The sequence below is a fragment of the Protopterus annectens genome, chromosome 2.part0, assembly GCF_019279795.1.
Source record: "Protopterus annectens isolate FY-2018-M chromosome 2.part0, PAN1.0, whole genome shotgun sequence".
NCBI lineage: Eukaryota > Metazoa > Chordata > Ceratodontiformes > Protopteridae > Protopterus > Protopterus annectens.
In genome coordinates, this window is record NC_056728.1 from 511413755 (window position 1) to 511431781 (window position 18027).

Here is an 18027-nt window from a genome sequence, read left to right on the forward strand (position 1 = left end):
TTGCTGTGAAATTTCCAATGAACTGTCTGGATCTCTGACAGTAGACAGGAACTCTTCATTTGGTGCCACTGTGGCTCTGTAGCAACCCCCCCCCCCCCCATAGCCAGCTGCTCAAGGGCAACTGCAGCTGCTGTCCTCTGAGCTGATAAAATTATATCAGGTGGCCCAATGACACACCTGATCATATGTCCTGGTGTGACCTCTACTGCATTGACATTGCTCCCTAACTCGTTCCAAATCTGCATGCTGGTAGCCATATCCCCATGTCCTCTCTCAAGCAGAAAGACACTATGCCGACAATGCATGCACTATTATATCATTTTCTGAGTCATTGAAATGTGATTTATGTGGATTTGCATGCTTGGCTGTCATTATCTGGTGTGATATAAAATAGACAAGGATACAACATATAAATATCACCTATCTAAAGTCTTGCTTACATACACTTTTGTCAACATTAAGCACTGGAAACACAAATTTCAGTTATTAAAACTGAAGGTTATGTGGTTGTCCCACCTCACCCGCTTGGATGCTATAATCATGTGTGACATAAAACAGAGAAGTATACAACACATAAACATCACCTAACTAAAGGTTATGTGGTTGTCCCAACTCACCCTCACACACAAACCAATGTTTGTCAAAATCAGGGAATACAACTTTAGTAATATATGCCTACACATTTTCAAGAGAAAAGCACTTGAAACACACTTTTGTCCTGGCAACACACAAATGGTAGGTGGCTCCCTCACCCCCCAAAACAACAAACAAATGAAGATTTGTTCAAACCAATGAATACTACATAATTGAATTAGTATATATGCTTTCAGCACAATTATTAGAATGTGTACACATTTACAATAGGGAACTCAATTTATGCTTGACTGTCACCTCTCACTGTGCCCGTTATTGTCTTTGCAATAACATAAAAGATTGTAAAATGATATTATCAATAACACTTATGATGAAAGTTAATAACCTGTTTATCTGAGAAATGTAAGTGCCTGCAAAAATGCTTATGCCAACAATGAACTATAAGAAGTGCACACAGACAAAACCTCAATTTGCTACTGGATACATAAATTGCTCTGTAACATGTTACAGAATCTGAAATTCACTTGAAAAATGTAAGCATACCTTAGCAAAATCAGTAGCCTTCTCTGCAGATAAATCAAAATGATTAGCAATCTTCTGTTTTGTCCAAATACACAAGTCTTTTCACCTTTCAGTTCCTCATTTACAAGATTACTTTTTAATTGTGTAGATTCAGTTCTCTGAGCATGGTGAAAATGCAAATGAGGTGTGAACTCTTTAGAATTGCTGAATGCCAAACTTTTGACTTCACGTAGCTGATGCAAACATAGCGTAGTCTCTACAACACTGTTAGTTGCTAATGGATTGCAACTGAGAATGATTACTGGGAGAAAGAAGGAAGACATAGTAGCAATTCAGACTACCTTCCCTGTAGTAGGTGTGTCATTCAGGATACACTTGCAAAGTGTAGAAGTAACTTTAGCAATCTTTTAAATGGAACTAAGCAGCACATATTTAAGTTCAATAGCAGACAAACTCTCCTGCCTGTGCTGATAAATGTTTTCATTGTCATGTACTTTTTATCATAAAGTTAAATAAAATTAAATAAAATGCACTATAGTATGCATGTCTAACATTACAGCAGACATAAGGGATGAATGAACACAATACAGAGAAAAGACAGCTATATTTGTGCAATGATATTCATATATGATTTTGTGAACACTGATTGCCATGAATATCTAAACAACACATGTACAATCAGCAAGGAATGTACAAGTGCATGGCCTGTTAGATTTATTAGCAAAAGCTGGAACTTGACTTAATCATCATTCATATCATCGAGGGTATAGGTACAAAAGTTTAAAATACCATGTGGAGTTTTTTGTCACCTCTGAAAAGGTCAAGACGTAGCTTGCATTCATGTTTGTGAGCATTGATTTTTACAATTGGAATGGAGATTGCACTACAGTGAGAATCAGGAAATATACCCTTTTCCTCAATGTAGTGTTATCTTAGAGTTGGAATATATAATTAGCAGAGGGTGTGGGGAGGGCAGGGGGTGCTAGCCCCTACAAAATGCATGTAGCAAATCATCAGATGTCAAGATAAGTTTGGTAATGTTGATAATGTCAAATTTGAATTATCGACATTACCACTGTCATTCTGTTGAGCTCACATTGTTTTTAACTGCTCACCTTTTTTCAAGTAGGCATAACAATGTACCCAACACTCTAGTCTTAGGTGACTCTATAGTCAGGCACACTGATGTTCCACTCACCTGATTAAACAAGGAGAAAGTTACTGTTAGCTGCCTGTCAGGAGCCAGGATCCACCACATAATGCATGCACTCAGATCACTCCACAACAAGTACAAATATGAGTCTGCCATTGTCCATGTTGGTGTGAATGACCTGAGATGTACCTCCCTGAACTACATGAAAAGAGACATGGAGGAGCTCACTGATCTTGTAGCCCAGGGAGGTATGACCCTAGCCATGAGTAGCACCCTGCCATCACCCAGAATGATACCACAGTACAAGGACAAAATGATTGACTTCAACAATTGGCTAAGCTTCTGGTGACATTCTAAGGGGATCCAGTATCTGTCTGCCTGGGATGACATGATCGACAGAGCACGATGCTTTGCCAGAGATGGCCTGCACCTGTCACCCTTGGGATTTCGTATACTGGCTAAGGCTCTTGCCATGCCCTATAGTGCTTTTTTTATGCAAGGTAAAAGACAAATTCACCACCATAACAGGTACAAGCAAGCAAAATCTGAGGGTAATGCTACTCAATGCTAGAAGTCTAAACCTCAAAATGCATTCACTCGAGGCACTCATTAAAATGGAGAACATCAACATCTGTGCAGTGACAGAGACCTGGTTCAAGGCTCCAGAGAGCACCCCTGCATTACCAAGCTATAATTCATACCACACCTTTTGGCCACATAACCTAGATGGAAACACTAAAGGCGGAGGTGTGTCCATATTCATTAAGGATATCTAGACCTCCAGGCTAGTTGTTCAGCATAATGCATCCGAGATTATCCAAGTGCAACTAACTCTGGGCAAGACCGCAATCCAAATTGTAATTTGCTACAGATCCCCCACCATGCCCAAGGATTCCCACTCCTCATTGCTTGAAACACTGGAAAATATTAGGGTACAACCCAACACCCTAATAATGGGTGATTTCAACTACCCCATAATTAACTGGGAAAACTACTCATGTACCAACTCTTTTGCTCAATGTTTTCTGGAATTCATAAATTCCAATGCCTTGGATCAACTTATCCACATCCCCACCACAGGCAGCAATATCCCAGACCTGTTCATTACCAACATGGGCAACCTGTGTTCCACACCAGAGGTCAATTCCTTGCTCGTCAGATCCAACCACAAGCTAATCAGCCTAGACATCCACATCCCGCCCCCACCCCCCATTATGGAAACCACTGTAAAAAATGTCTCCAAAGCCAACTTCACACTTCTTAAGACAGAAGTGGCAAACTTCACGACACCCATGCAGATGGACAATAGAGGTATGACTGCTGAATCCTACACAAATGCACTTTAAAAGCACTTACACGAGTGCATGGATTGTGCTATCCCTAATAGAACCAAGATGCTATTCTACAAAAAAAAAGAAGCCAATCTGGTGGTCCCCTGCCATAAACAAACTCTACAACAGAAGAAAGAAACTGTTGCAAAAAAAGAGTAAAATCCCATGACTGGAAGAACTCCCTGGTCAGCCTCAGTAAGAAGCTGAGATCCCTCATAAAATCCTCTAAAGCTAGTTATGAAAACAAAGTTGCCACTGATTCTAAAGACAACCACAAAGCATTCTATAGTTATGTCAAGAATCTCAAAGGCAACACTCAGATCTGCTCTGAGTTACAGCACAATGGCACTAAATATACAGAAATAACTGATATTGCCAACATCCTGGCAGATAAGTTCAGTGCTAATTTTACCCCACCTTCACCCCCTAAAGGGCCCATCTCTATACCGGAAGAATGCAAAGTTCCTGTAATCACAGCTGCACAGGTAAAAATCACACTCTCCAAAGCCAAGAACACACCATCCATAGGACCTGACAACATCCCAGGCTGCATTCTACATGAACTACAGAATGAAATGGCACCCCCACCTAAGCACTATGTTCAATCATAGCCTCACCTCAGGCCTTTTCCCCCTGAATGGTGCACAGTGATGATTATCCCACTCCACAAAGGGGGAGCCACCATGGACCCCAGGAACTACCACCCCATTAGCCTAACGAGCCTGGTCTGCAAGGCCATGGAACGTATCATCATGGAACTTATAAACAAAGACATTGATAATCTCAAACTCTGTTTGGGTTTGTAAAAGGAAGATCATCTCTTCTAAACCTGATTGACTTCTTTGAAGCAGTCATCAAAGCCATAGACGAGGGTAAGGTGGTTCACACAACCTATCTAGATCTCGCCAAGGCTTTTGACACCATCCCCCACTCTGGAATTCTAGATAAACTCACTAAACTAGGTATAAATCCCTATGTCACAAGATGGGTTGCCAAATAGCTCACTAACAGAACCCACACTGTGAAAGTAGCAGGCTCCAAATCCGACTTCAGGCCAGTGACAAGTGGAGTACCACAGGGTTCAGTCCTGAGTCCTCTCCTGTTTGGTATCTACTTTTCTGAAGTACAGGGTAACACAGAAGGACTTTGGCTAATGAAGTTCACAGATGACTGCAAACTAGGAGCCATAATTGAAACTCTTAGTGATGTGGACATCCTACAAAAGGGCCTCACTGAGACAGATGCCTGGTGTCAAAGTCATCATGGCCTCAAGCTCAATGCCAAAAAGTGCATTGTCATCCCCTTTGGTGAAAAATCTGTACCCGTGAGCTACCACATAGGTGGTAGTCTACTTAACACCGAAAGTGTGACAAGAGACCTTGGGACACAGGTGGACTGTAGTCTCTCCTTTGATAATCACATCACCACAGTAGTCAGGAAATCCTTCTACGTGGCATACCTCATCATAAAAGGTTTCTCATCCAGGAAAAAAGTGGTCATTATTCCCCTGTACTCATCACTCATTAAACCCATTATAGGGTACAATGTCTTTTTTGGTATGTACCTCACAAGACATCTATAACAACTGGAAAGGCCGCAGAAATACCTCACAAAGAGGATTACCAGCCTCAAACAGATGCCCTATGCAGACCGTCTCAAAAAGACTCAAGCTTTACTCCATCACATATCGCCTACTCAGAGGCGATATCTGCCTAACATACAAAGCTATGTCAAACCCAGAACTGTTGGACATGCTCCATTTAAAGAAATCACAATCCCTCTGAGCTACATGCTCTAGGGACCTAAACCTTGTCACCACAATAAACAGAACATGCAGGAGGGATAGATTCCTGTCCCAGAGACTTCCCATACTCTGGAATAAACTGCCTATCTATATCAAACAAACCTCCTCATTAGCACTCTTCAAGAAAATATCTTGATGATTGGATGGGAAATAGGAAATTCACCCCAGCGATCACCTCTGTGGCTCTGCTCAACAGGGGCACAGGAAAATAATTTTCTTGGGTGGCGAAAGCCAGGGTACCTTTATGGCTAGGCTTGTATAGGCCCTAGGGCCAATAGCCTAGTACCTACCTATGAACCTATGAACCTATAATTAAGTCATTACTCGACCTACTGTGTATCAGAATTTTGATAGTAAACTACCTGTTAATACTGTATAGCAAATGGTTATTGCTTGTATGCATATGATTTGCTTTCCTGCTGCAAAGCTGTCTGTGGCAAGGACAGATAACATGCTTCCAGCCACAGCAGCCAAGTGCTCCAGATTGTGTGGAACAGTTCAAATTTAACATCGACTTAGCCCATTGTTCTGCTATTCCAGATTGAACAGTGTTGACTCTACTTTGCGGTTTTTGATTGGCTTGTATAACACAATTATGGTCAATCAGCATTGTGGTATATAAGCCAGTCAAGTCACTGTTCCTAAGGTAAAGGGAGCCATTGAGGATGCAGTGAATTTGACTACTAGCTTCAAAAAATGTATTGCATGGTGGAAAGAGTGAGAGAGGTTATCATTTCAATTTTAAAGGGTGCTGCTATCGTGTTCATCATGTTATCCCTATCCAGATCTGAGGACTCAATTGGTCATGCTTGGAAGGATGAGACTCAGGACTACAGTGGGACAATGTGTCAGGGACTGGTCAATGAGGTACAGAGCAGCTACTGTAATGTACAGGGTACAATGACAGTGTACTGGACAACCAAACAAGATTTGCTTTGTCACTTAAGTTGGGAGTTAGACCGTCATAGTAGTGCTGTTGATGGGCTGCTGAAAGCTGCTGGAAGCTATAACTTCAGAGTTTGTGTTCCTGTATGATTGTCTGCTGTTGAAGGGTTGTGGACTTATGTTGGAGCTGCACCTGCTGTGTTTCCCTAATTGATCAAAGGTAAGTGGCTTAATGTGTACACTCTATGATTCACGCTGGAGTAGGGTCTGTCTGTAAAAGTTAGTTATTTATTGTTTATTCACTTTCCTTTCCTTTTTTATTATTTGTGTATTTACCAGTCCCTGATTTTGTCTCCAATTTTATCTTTATCCCTTTTAATACTTCCTAAAACTGGTGACTTTTGGAGAAAATATTGTGAATTACACTTAAATTACAAATTAGAATTATAAACTTCTGTTATTTCAGAAAATGTATATTAATTCACATTCTCTTATTTTGTCAATGTTTCAATGTAATAGTCAACATATTTTAAGTGTTCCTCATTAATTCTGAATTTGACCCTGATGTACCGCTCAACCTCTTAAAGCAAGAAATCTGGACAAAGCCATAAATAAAAGTGGGAGAAAGGCCCAAAAATAGGGGCAATTTTTAAATGTTAATCTTATAAACTTAGAAAGTTGACAGAATAACAGGTTTTGTGTTAGCATAAATTTTCTGAAGGGTATTAAGCCTGAAACTCAAATGTCTGTCATTATTTTCTAACTGCAATCCTAAATGATTTAACACTAGCTTTCCAGAAAAATCACAATTTTAAGAAAAATGGACCAAAAATGTGAGGCAGAAATCTGGACATTCTGTGAAAATCTGTACAGTTGAGATGTAATGTTCCTAATTCTGTTCAAATTTGTCCAAACTTCAAGAAAATGGTGCATTTTTGCTCAGTGCAAAAACTAAGGTGTTCCACATTTTGATTGTTTGTCACACATTGCTAGGGTTTGTGTTCCAAATTGACCTCTTAAAAGGTTGAGACTTATGTTCTCACCATGCTTTGTAGTTTCATTAGTGTGATAGCTCAAATCCACAGCTGTCCAGAATTATGCAACATGTGTTAATTTTTTTTTAATATTAATATTTGCATGGTGTGTCTTGGTACACATGCGGTGAAATGCATAATAATTTAAAATTTAATCTCATCTTGGATGATATGCACAGCATAAATTACAGCTGTGGCTCAACTATGTGTGTAGCACATCTTATAAAGACGTTGTGGCACACAGGACATAAGATAGACCATGGTAAAGTCCCACATTATTTTTTTAAGCATAAAAGATATTAAGAATTTGTTACAAAGACAATGTTTTTTCACTGCTGGCCATTTCACTTGCACATTTCTCACCTGTGTGCAAATGTGCTTTATGGCTGCAGACAAAAAAGATACATTGTTGGGCCTTTCGGCTTTTCCCAGTTAGGGGTCGCCACAGCAGAATTCCGGTCCACTAATGATTGGTAGTTGATTTTTACGTGCCGAGTTACCAGCCCTTATGCACAACCTTCAACGAAGGTACGCCCATTCACTCATGTCTCCACGCAGAAGATGCTCTAGCTGAGAATCGAACTGGACAGCGTCTTACTGTGAGGCGACAACGCTACTGCAGCACCACCATCGCAGGTTTTTACAAAAAAGATACATTGTAACTTTCCAAAAAGATACAGTGTTACTTCTTTCACTTTCCTTTGCACAAACATGCTAAGCAGAGTTTTGCTGTGGTCAGCATTTATACATAACATCTGCAGATCCATAACACCCACAGACAAAAAAGTTAGATTGTAACTTGATAAAAAAACCTTCCTTTCTGTTACTGTGCAGCATTCAAATCAGACTATGAAGTTGCAGGTGAGGATGCTCTTGACTGCACTTCTATAGAAGGTGGAGAGATTATGAGGAGGAAGCTTAGATTTTTTCAGCCTTCTTATAAAGTGGAGGCATTAGTGCACAGTACTGGTCAGCCATGGTTCTATTCCAGCACACTCCAAATTTTATAAATGCTGTTCTGCTTAATTCTAGACAACAATTAACAATATAAAGATAATTATACATAGCAATATCTAGGTATAGCAGCTGATATTATATGAATTACATGTGTGACTGTGGGTATCCTGACAATTATGTTTCCGTAACTAAAAGTTACTTTTCGGCCCTGGGATGGACTTCAGACTTTAGTGATAGTCATCTTCATAAATCATATAACACAAGTATAGCTGAAAACAGAATGTACTGTGTGGTCTGACCAGAATTCAGAAATCACTCCTGAAAGTAATACAAGTATATGCATTCCCAGTATATTGTCACACATTACTCCTGCATCACACATGATAATGCAAAAACCAGGACCTTGTCAGGTCACACACATACATGGTTAACTGAATTGTAACAGTACTCACTCTTTAATGCATCTATATAATTAATGAGCATATCTGCCAAGCACTTCTGTGGCAATGAGAAAAAAAAAACCTATGTGGAAAAGTATATATCCTCTATTTTACATGAGTTTGAACCCCACATGATACAAATCACTTTTATCAGTGATTAAGGCCCTATAAAATATGTGTCAAGTCATTCAGTTTATACCCCCCAATTCATGTCTCAAAAGTTAAGTCATTTAACAGGTATAAGAGCATACATGCCATAATTTAATACCAAATGTCACATTATCCTTCCTGTTTCATAAACTGCCTTCCTCTCTGCTTGCCAGTATTTCTCTCCACTTAACATTGCTCAAATCTGGTTGGCATGCTTGTGCGGGTTTGTGCACTGGGTGCCAAATGCAATATCAAGAATTGCCAGGAAAAAACATGTTGGATGGCCTGTGCAGGCATTTCAGGAGCTGGCATGGATGATGGCCAATTCAGGGCTCAAAGATGGGTGTAGAGGAGTCAAGAATATTCACCTCACTTCTTTTAAAGTACTACAGCCATTGTCTGCTGCAGGGGGACTATACCAGGTCTCAATATAAATCGGAGGCTTAGAACAATCTAGCCAAGGCTATTTCCAGTCTGTCTGACATTCCACATACTGGGAAGCAATGCAGGTATCATTAGAATAACCTGAAAAGGTGCAAGCAGGAACACCTTAACCAGTGGCTGGATGAGCTTAGGACTGCTGACATCCCACAGCTGTGTAAATATGCAGATAAACATACTTTAACTGATATACAAAGCTGGAGATAACCAAACTGGTATGCATAATGCATATTGCATATTTATTTTTCAGCTGCTCAGGAGATTTCACTGAACAGGGAGGCCCATGCTGAATGCATAGAAAGACTCGGAGAAGCAAGTGGTATGTATGCAGCACAATTTAACATTAATTTATTAAAATTATCGCTCTTCTATAGATAACTAACATGATAAGCATGCATATCTTAACTGTAAAAGCAAATGTGTGCTTTATTCAGATATTGTGTATTCAAATGTCACAAATAACAAACACATGCTAACAGAATTATTTTGCATTAGTTTTAACAAAATTGGCAAACATGCCATGTTGTTAACTTAATCTATATTATGTTTAAAAGCATATGTGCAATATATGCATATTGCAAGGATTGTTTGGAACAATTCTCAGTCCTATTTTGAATTTTTAATCAGTATAGTTAATGTAAAAGTTAAAAGATATATTTTATTGTACAGAATTATTGTATAGGACATATAGTGGTTCTAATTATCTTTTTTGTTTTTTTTTCTCTTACCCCCACTCTTTATCACTATAAATATATATATACATATATATATATATATATATATATATATATATATATATATATATATATATATATATATATATATATATGTGTGTGTGTGTGTGTCTATGTGTGTGTGTGTGTGTGTGTGTGTGTGTGTGTGTGTGTGTGTGTGTGTGTGTGAGAGAGAGATCACACCATTCTGATATCATAATTTTCTGAAAACCAACAAAATGATTTCCAGTACAGGGAGGTAGGCTCTGCCTGCCACCATTCAAATAGCTGCTGCACCAATGCCCAGCACATCTGGGACGCAACATGGCAGCACTGCCTCTTCAGCAGCTGCCCTACCTGGGCCCTCAACAACAGATAGTATTGCACTGGAAGCTAGTGCAGTAGTATCCTCCAAGAGTATTGGTAGAGGTGGGAATTTCTTCTCCCACCTGGAGCTGCCATGTCTGAAGTCTTACAATGTAGCATTGGTGCATGTCTCAGATGTCTGGAGAAGTTGCTTGTGGGAATGTAGAGAAAACCCAAAAATCAAGCAATCCAGCAGGAAGCTGAGGAAGGGGACACTGATGACAGCTTTGAGAGTATATACTAGATTGTTACTGTCCCCATGCTTGACAGGCATATGTTTCCAATGTCCCCTTTCTATCCCTAATCGTGGTGTCCCCAACCTTTTGTGTTTATCACAATCCCTGTTTCTGTCTTGATTGCCCTGTTTCCCTCTACCCACTTCCTAACTTGTCCTACTTACTTGAACCTGACATTCATATGTCCCTTCCTCTACGTTCCTCAAATCAAAAAAAAAAAAAAATAGTCACCTGTCCCACAAAAAAAAAAAAAAATGTCCCATACATAGCTCTCCACCTTGCACATGTGTCTTCTTGACAAACTAGATTTGGTCCAATTGACTATACAATGTGATTTAATTGTTGTCACTCATCTGTGTTGTAGGGACAGTCCAAATTCATCTAATTTTATATCCATGTTCACATTACACTGTTGAAGAAGTGGATAGCTATGGTTCTTTCTTAATTCCCTCCTGCATAGTCTTATATTACTTCCCCTTTGTTCTTCCCCCTCCTTGCACCCTATTTTCACACCTTTAATCTGATCATAAAATAGAACCACACACCACACACATGGAAGGGATGCTCCCTAATAAAGCTGTTCACTTTTTGTCCGCTGCATTTGCATGAAGTTTGGCATTGTACACCACTGCTACGTGACGGTGAATGGCTTTTCACGTCCTATGGCATTGGCCAGACTACTATAGTTACCTCTGTGCAATGCTGCTTAAATTCACTCCACCAAAGGAACATAGAGTTAAAGCAGAGTAAAGGCAGTACTTTGAAACAATTACTTAAGAAGTTATTTGGACTGCTGAATGTATAAAAATACAAATCCATATGTGTAAAGTTGACATAAGTCATTTGACTAAAGTTTATTTTTATACAGTAAAGTATTTTTATACAGTTATACTGAGTTAACCATAGCTCTCTTAAAAATCAACAAAAACAAATCTATATGCATAGCTGCCCTGTATATCCCTCCAGGAAACAACATCACAATACTAGAATATATTCTCTCCTGGTTTTCCTCTAACATTAAAAATGAAACCTTCATCCTAGATGATGTAAACATTAACCGGGCCACTATAAACTCTCAATACCCTAGTCAATCAACCTCTTTAACTTCACCCAGCTAATAAACTCTCCCGCCAGGCCAAACAAAATGGAGCCTCCTAGTATTTCATCCTACCCTAATCTCAAATACAGGAATCCTTCCTGACCCACTAAGTGACCACCTACCAGCCTTTGCAGACTGGCACCCCTCTCCTGTTCAAAAACAGCATCACTACATACAAACTCAAAATCTTTCCAATTTCAACCTGCAAATATTTTTGGACTGTCTAAAAATAATACACTGGACACCCTTAAAAACTTTGCTCCTTGACAAAACCATCAATTACTTTGATGAAACCTTTCTGAACCTACTCAATAGCCTTGGTCCTCTCAGGACCCAAAGAGTTAAAGGTATAACCTCTCCATGGCTATCAAATGAAACAAAAAAAAAAACATGATCCTAAGAGGCAAATGGTGGAAACAATACCAAAACAATAAACTACCTAATGTCCTACTAGAATTTAAACAACTCTGTAACTCTGTAAAAAAAATAATAGTTAGAAACTGCAAAACATATTACTCCAAACTTCAATCTGAACACACTACCAACCCTAGAAAATTCTGGAATACTATTTCCTCCCTCCTTCCTCCTGGCAGTAAAGGCAATCCATGCCCTAACCCTAACTTTGCATATCAAGAAACAGCCTCTCTATTTAACACCTTCTTTGTGGAATGTACAGCCAAGCTCACTGTCAGCTTCTCACATTCTTCTCCAATTTCTTCCCCTCCTTCCCCACCTCACCTTCTGACCCTACAACTCATACCTCTAATTTCAGCCTCAATCCTGTTCCCATGAACACAATAAAAAAACTCCTTCTACAACTGAAATCATGCTCCAATGGACCGAATAATTTACCTGCATCCTTCCTCAAATTATTTGCTGACACCATAGCGTTCCCTATCTCCATTATAATAAACAGGCCCATCCAAGAATCCTATGTTCCTTCAATTTGGAGACAAACACTCATCTGGCCACTCCACAAAGGTGGTAAAAGCACCAACACCACCAATTTCTGGCCTATTAATGTTCATTCTCCATTCTTAAAAATCCTGGAAAAATGTTTTCATTCATAACTGATGCCATGTCTAACTCATAATAACCTCCTATCTCCCACACAGCATGGATTCTTTCTTGGCCACAGTACCATCACTGTCCTCCTCTCCTTCCTCAAGACCATTAACCATGCTTTTGACTCTGACAAAATCATATCTACCCTGTTCCTAGACCTCTTCAAAGCTGTTGACACTGTCTCCCACCCTATACCCCTATCTCAACTCTCCACCCTTAATCTTTCCCATTTCACCATAGCCTGGATCACTAGCTACCTCTCCAAAAGGCAACAAGATGTTAAATGGAAATATTCCACCTCATATTTTCTATATACCCCTACTGGTGTACCCCAGGGTTCTGTCCTTGGCTCCTTACTTTTCAATATATTTATCAATAGTTTTTGCCACTCCATCTCAGATACCGCACTAATCTAGCATGCTAATCATTCAACAGTCATCTGTTCAGCTGACTCCCCCTCCATCCTTCTGCAGAAAACTCAGTCAGATTTCTCAAATACTGAAACCTGGATGCAAAACAACCACCTTACCATAAGTGCTAACAAAACTAAATTAATGATCTTTTCTCCATCAAAAAGGTCCACCATAAATAAAAACTCCTTCAAAATAATAAGCCACAATAACATCCCCACTGAAATTGTGCCACACACTAAACTGCTTGGTGTCATCATTGATGAACATATAAAATTTGATATCCACATCCAAACAAACATAAAACAAAACAAAACTTTGGACTTCCATATATGCATAACCACTACCTTACTCTCTCCACCAGAAGGACTTTAGCCTCCTCATACCTTCTCCTCTCTCCCATGTACAACATTCCTCTGTTCATTAATCTTCAGCTCGGCTTTCAGACCAAACTGGAAGCCTGCTACAATAAAATCTGCAAATTCACCACCAACTCTAGAAATTTGTCCCATCACTGCCTCTCCCTCCACTCTCTACAATGGCTCAAGCTTCCTAACTACCTGAACCTTTTTAAACTTACCACTGTCCATAAGCTCATATTCAAGCCATCCAGCCATCCATGTCTCTCCACCTCCTTAACTCCTTATATTCCTAATCATTCACTTAGATCAGAAAATCAAAACCTCCTAAATATCTACAAATCTTTACAGCCCCCAGGGCACCTTCTGCTGTCCTGCTCCTTAGCTAAACTATGGAAATCACTTCCTCCCTCCATTTGAAATATTCCTAACCACTCCAACTTCTAATCCCTCCTCTACTTCTACCTATCTTCAAAGTGGGAATGCTTATGATCTTCTCCAACATAAGTCCCACTAATATCTACATCTAATCTTCTAACTTGTTTGATTATACTATACAGTGCTAACATCAATTCTGCACTCATAGCCTTTCTTCTGCAACTCCTCTTTTAACTTACTCCAAACTTTGTCAATATTTAATTTCCAGCAATTTCTTTTATTTGTTTACATTTTACACTCTGTAAATGACTCTAAGACCATGTAGTTGCAAGATTTTATAATATGTAAATGACTTTTTAATATTGTATATTCTGCACAAAGCTAATGGTTTCTTTGTTATGTAGGTTTGTCATTGTCAATGGAGCTTTTATCCCCAGGCCTCCTCTGAAAACAGGCTCTTCTAGGCCCAGGAGGCTTCCCTGATCATCAAACTGAAATAAATAAATAAATACATTCATAAATAAATAAATAAATAAATAAATAAATAAATAACTACAACATTTCACTGTAGTTATTTAATCTCAAATTTGCAGGAATTATCGCATTTACTTATGTAATGTCATCCTGGTACCACGTGTAAAAACATTAGATTGATCTGGATTCGAATCCTATATCATATGTGCTCTAAACATGAGTTCATTGCCCTTGCACCCAATGCCACAGAAACGCTAGGCATTAGCAGCTATATTTCGTACACTTAGTACTGTCCAAAGTGCTTATGGCTGTGTCTTGCTGCTTAGTGTGTTTGTGGGAAGGAAGGCAAACCAATAGAAATATGACTATTTGCCATTTAACCAGAGAACCATATTTGTTCATTGCTTAATTCATAAAGAGAGAAGTCAGTAGCAACAATTCTTAATGTCATGAAAGTGATAACACATTTCCAATATCAACTACAGTATGAAAACTATATTATCTGTCAGCTGTTTTAACAATAGTGAATATAAATAACTACATCTCAAGTTCAAGTTGTATTCATTAAATGTGAATCTCACACATGCAAACACTTTTCTACCGTTCATGCAAACCAGTTACTCAGAGGTGCTCTATGTAAAGAGGTGTTTGACATGTATTACTATGTTTATTGCCCAGCTATTCTTCATCCCCTAAAATTCCATGGCAAAACTCAACCAAAGGGAATGGACTTGTTATTCACTGAACATATATTTACTCACACTCATGTGTACCCTGCAGCCATGCACTTGAAAATGGATATGTCAGTAACAGGTTTAATGTCAACTACACTCCAAAAATAAATAGCACAGCTGCATTGGTGCATTATTTAAAGCTTTATGCTGACAATATACATTGAGATGTCCAATACATGTCTCACTGTAGACAGCAATTCATCATAATATGAAAACACATACATCAACTCCTGCATGCATGCTGGTCACAAAATATGTGTTTTTGTGTGTGTGTGTGTGTGTGTGTGTGTGTGTGTGTGTGTGTGCGCGCGCGACAGAAAATATGTAATTTACACAACATATTGAGAAAAATTAGCATGTATGTCTCATTTCTGCAGCATGCATTCCTCCCAGCTTATTGCATATAATTAAAGAAGCTGACTTTTAATGTATATCTACATATTGGAACCAAAACAGAAAATTGAAAGTCCACACTTTGCACATAACTTTCATAAGAGGATATGTTACCTGCGTCATACAATAATGATGTCATCATCTATAAAGATCACTATGACAAAGAAAAATCAGACTTTGGTGATGGTGCAAATGCTAACTAATGTGTGTTGCAGATGGGAACAAAATAGTTTATTAGGGGATTAACTAACACAACAGCCAAATTGTGTTTGTCCTTATGAGTAAGTGTGTGTGTGTGTTAGTCAAAACAGCAAGAGTCTATATCTATATCATACTGTTAGCAGCCAAATCTCATGGAAAACAACATTTTTTACAGTTATTCATGCCAACATAGCCATTTCATACAAGTCTCCCAATTACTTTTCCCAAACATACAATGATGATGTCATCAGTTATAAAATGTATTGTAAAAGTGTAAAAAATCAGACTAGTGCTGTGGCACTTGTGTTAAGTACTGTGTCAACTAGTTATGTAGGGCTTCTAATCTCACTGCACTCAACTTGTGTGTGTGTGTGTGTGTGTGTGTGTGTGTGTGTGTGTGTGTGTGTGTGTGTGTGTATGTGTGTGCATAGTCAGAAGAGCATGAGTCTGCATCCTACTGTCAGCAATCAACTGTCATGGAGAACAAAACGTTTACAGTCATACATTCCTTCACAGATATTTCATACAAGCATCTCAACATTTTCTTCAAAACATACACTGATGATGTCATCTGCTATGAAGTATTCTGCAACAGTGCTAAAGTCATATTTGTGCTGTAGCACTTGCATTAAGTACTGTGATCTCTAGCTTGTATAAGTTATGTAGTGGTTCATATCTCACTGTAATCAACATATATGTATGTGTGTGTGTGTGTGTGTGTGTGTGTGTGTGTGTGTGTGTGTGTGTGTGTGTGTGTGTGTGTGTGTGCATGCACGCGTGTGTGTGTGTGTGTGTGTGTGTGTGTGTGTGTGTGTGTGTGTGTGTGTGTGTGTGTGTGTGTGTGTGTGTGTGTGTGTGTGTGTGTAGTCAGAAGAGCATGAATCTGTATCCTACTATCAGCAATCAACTGTCATGGAGAACAAAACTTTTACAGTCATGCATGCCTACACAGCCATTTCATACAGGCCTCCAAATATCTTCTTCCAAACATGCACTGATGATCTCATCTGGTATAAATGGTTCTGCAACAGTTTAAACATTAGGCTTGTGCTGTGATGCTTGTTTGTGTTAGGTATTGTGTTCTGTAGGTAGCTGGGGGGGGTTCTAATATCACTGTGGTCAACTGGTATGTTTGTCTTCAATTAGTTCATTTTCTGAACACCATTTTAGAAAAGCATGTGAGACACTCCTACCACCATCTTCTTCTTAGCAGACATTGATGATGTCATCTGCTATAATGTGTTCTTTGACACAGTGAGCCATGTCTACTACCATCCTCTTCTCACCAGATACTGATAATGTCATCTGCTATAAAGTGTTGTTTGACACTATGAAAGTCAGACTTGTGCTGTGGATCGTGCATTAAGCACTGTGTCCTGTAGATAGGTAGGGGTTTTAATTTGGCTGCTGTCACCTTGAGTAGTGTGTGCTCACCTTTGGAGACAATTTTACATTTATGTCAGACACTCCTCCAAACAAATTCTTCTGAGCATGCAATGATGCTCTCAGCTTCTCTAAAAGTGCACCATGACAATGTTAAAGTCAGACATATGTGGTGGTGCAATTTTGCATTGTGTGGAGTCCAGATTCTATACCTATATGGGTTTAATGTTCAAATCTGACCTCAGTCAACTGCTGTGTGTGTGTGCTTGGTGATATATTACTGTCATTGTATCATCTTTTGAATTTCTATTCATTCATCTCCCACTCCGAAGAACCTTTAACATAGCCCCAAGAACATAGCCCCAAGAATCCAACATTCCTCCTTTCACTCTTTCCACATAACGTCCTTCCTGCAGATGGCTGGAGGATGTCATCATCTCAAAGATGCATACACACATTATTTATAGGCTCATAGATGTTTACTAGGCTAATGATCACAAGGGCCTTTTTAAACCTAGAGAGGAGAGGAGCAGACCATCTCTGGCAAAGCAGCATGGTCTGTTGACCATCTTCTTCCATGCTGACAAATACTGCACCCCCTTAGAATGACACCAGAAACTAAGCCAATTATTAAAGTCAGTCCTTCTCTGTTCATATTGTGACATCATCCTTAGAAAAGGTAAAAGGCTGCTCAATGCTAGGCTCATACCAGCCTGAGACACATATTCTGAGATCTCCATGATGTCTCTCTCTCCATATAGTCTAAGGAGGTATGTCTCAAGTCATTTACTCCCACATGGACTATGGCTGAGTCATAGTGGCAAGTGTGGTCCAATGATATGAGTGCCTGCGTAATGTAACATTGTGAAGCAGAGTCTTTCCATGAGCCTCTGCAAGCCAACTCC